Source organism: Oncorhynchus gorbuscha, linkage group LG17, assembly GCF_021184085.1.
Source record: "Oncorhynchus gorbuscha isolate QuinsamMale2020 ecotype Even-year linkage group LG17, OgorEven_v1.0, whole genome shotgun sequence".
Lineage (NCBI taxonomy): Eukaryota > Metazoa > Chordata > Actinopteri > Salmoniformes > Salmonidae > Oncorhynchus > Oncorhynchus gorbuscha.
In genome coordinates this window covers 20,357,649-20,360,990 of record NC_060189.1, presented here as the reverse complement: position 1 = coordinate 20,360,990, position 3,342 = coordinate 20,357,649, and positions in this window count along the sequence as shown.

Below are 3,342 nucleotides of genomic sequence, written 5' to 3'. Positions count from 1 at the left end.
ATGGAGGAAGGATGCCTGCTGCGCTCTCTGTGCGGCATGCGCCTTTGGGCCAAGTGCAGAGCCTTGAATCCACAGCCGCGGGAAGCAGGGGTGCTGAGGGTGCTTGCAATAAAACAAAACATTTTTTAAATCACAAAAGTAGTGCACTGGGCCTTTACTAGTATTAGCAGACCAATCTAAACAACTGTAGCCAAGCAATTTTGTTCAGCATTTATGCTTTGGCAAGGGTGTGGTATATGGCCAATATACCACGGATGAGGGTTGTTCTTATGGATGACCAACGCAGAGTGCCTGGATACAGCCTTTAGCTGTGGTATACTGGCCATATACCAAAAACCCCTGAGGTGCCTTATTGCTATTCTAAACTGGTTACCAACCTAATTAGAGCAGTAAAAATAAATGTTTTGTCATACCTGTGATATACAGTCTGATATACCACCACTGTCAGCCAATCAGCATTCAGGGCTCGACCCACCCAGTTTATAACAGACCGTATATCACGGGTATGACAAAATGTTTATTTTTACTGCTCTAATTACGTTGGAAGCCTGTTCATAACAGCAATCTGAAAACAAGACTCCCTAAATTTTATCAGCATATCGATTGCGCAACCAGGGGTGGTAAAACCTTGGATCATTGTTACTCTAACTTCCGCGACGCATATAAGGCCCTGCCCCGCCCCCCTTTCGGAAAAGCTGACCACGACTCCATTTTGCTGATCCCTGCCTACAGACAGAAATTAAAACAAGAGGCTCCCACGCTGAGGTCTGTCCAACGCTGGTCAGACCAAGCTGACTCTACACTCCAAGACTGCTTCCATCACGTGGACTGGGACATGTTTCGTATTGCGTCAGATGGGAATATTGACGAATACGCTGATTCGGTGTGCGAGTTCATTAGAACGTGCGTCGAAGATGTCGTTCCCATAGCAACGATAAAAACATTCCCTAACCAGAAACCGTGGATTGATGGCAGCATTCGCGTGAAACTGAAAGCGCGAACCACTGCTTTTAATCAGGGCAAGGTGTCTGGCAACATGACTGAATACAAACAGTGCAGCTATTCCCTCCGTAAGGCTATCAAACAAGCTAAGCGTCAGTACAGAGACAAAGTGGAATCTCAATTCAATGGCTCAGACACAAGAGGCATGTGGCAGGGTCTACAGTCAATCACGGACTACAAGATGAAATCCAGCCCAGTCACGGACCAGGATGTCTTGCTCCCAGGCAGACTAAATAACTTTTTGCCCGCTTTGAGGACAATACAGTGCCACTGACACGGCCTGCAACGGAAAAATGCAGTCTCTCCTTCACTGCAGCCGAGGTGAGTAAGACATTTAAACGTGTTAACCCTCGCAAGGCTGCAGGCCCAGACGGCATCCCCAGCCGCGCCCTCAGAGCATGCGCAGACCAGCTGGCCGGTGTGTTTACGGACATATTCAATCAATCCCTATACCAGTCTGCTGTTCCCACATGCTTCAAGAGGGCCACCATTGTTCCTGTTCCCAAGAAAGCTAAGGTAACTGAGCTAAACGACTACCGCCCGTAGCACTCACTTCCGTCATCATGAAGTGCTTTGAGAGACTAGTCAAGGACCATATCACCTCCACCCTACCTGACACCCTAGACCCACTCCAATTTGCTTACCGCCCAAATAGGTCCACAGACGATGCAATCTCAACCACACTGCACACTGCCCTAACCCACCTGGACAAGAGGAATACCTATGTGAGAATGCTGTTCATCGACTACAGCTCGGCATTCAACACCATAGTACCCTCCAAGCTCGTCATCAAGCTCGAGACCCTGGGTCTCGACCCCGCCCTGTGCAACTGGGTACTGGACTTCCTGACGGGCCGCCCCCAGGTGGTGAGGGTAGGCAACAACATCTCCTCCCCGCTGATCCTCAACACGGGGGCCCCACAAGGGTGCGTTCTGAGCCCTCTCCTGTACTCCCTGTTCACCCACGACTGCGTGGCCACGCACGCCTCCAACTCAATCATCAAGTTTGCGGACGACACAACAGTGGTAGGCTTGATTACCAACAACGACGAGACGGCCTACAGGGAGGAGGTGAGGGCCCTCGGAGTGTGGTGTCAGGAAAATAACCTCACACTCAACGTCAACAAAACTAAGGAGATGATTGTGGACTTCAGGAAACAGCAGAGGGAACACCCCCCTATCCACATTGATGGAACAGTAGTGGAGAGGGTAGCTAGTTTTAAGTTCCTCGGCATACACATCACAGACAAACTGAATTGGTCCACTCACACTGACAGCGTCGTGAAGAAGGCGCAGCAGCGCCTATTCAACCTCAGGAGGCTGAAGAAATTCGGCTTGTCACCAAAAGCACTCACAAACTTCTACAGATGCACAATCGAGAGCATCATGGCGGGCTGTATCACCGCCTGGTACGGCAACTGCTCCGCCCTCAACCGTAAGGCTCTCCAGAGGGTAGTGAGGACTGCACAACGCATCACCGGGGGCAAACTACCTGCCCTCCAGGACACCTACACCACCCGTTGTTACAGGAAGGCCATAAAGATCATCAAGGACATCAACCACCCGAACCACTGCCTGTTCACCCCGCTATCATCCAGAAGGCGAGGTCAGTACAGGTGCATCAAAGCTGGGACCGAGAGACTGAAAAACAGCTTCTATCTCAAGGCCATCAGACTGTTAAACAGCCACCACTAACATTGAGTGGCTGCTGCCAACACACTGTCATTGACACTGACCCAACTCCAGCCATTTTAATAATGGGAATTGATGGGAAATGATGTAAATATATCACTAGCCACTTTAAACAATGCTACCTTATATAATGTTACTTACCCTACATTATTCATCTCATATGCATATGTATATACTGTACTCTACATCATCGACTGCATCCTTATGTAACACATGTATCACTAGCCACTTTAACTATGCCACTTTGTTTACTTTGTCTACACACTCATCTCATATGTATATACTGTACTCGATACCATCTATTGTATGCTGCTCTGTACCATCACTCATTCATATATCCTTATGTACATGTTCCTTATCCCCTTACACTGTGTATAAGACAGTAGTTTTGGAATTGTTAGTTAGATTACTTGTTGGTTATCACTGCATTGTCGGAACTAGAAGCACAAGCATTTCGCTACACTCGCATTAACATCTGCTAACCATGTGTATGTGACAAATAAAATTTGATTTGATTTGATTTGATAAGGCACCTCAAGGATACCATGGCTAAGGGCTGTGTCCAGGCACTCTGTGTTGCGTCACGCATATGAACAGTCTTTAGCCGTTGTATATTGGCCATATACCACACCCCCTCGGGCGTTATTGC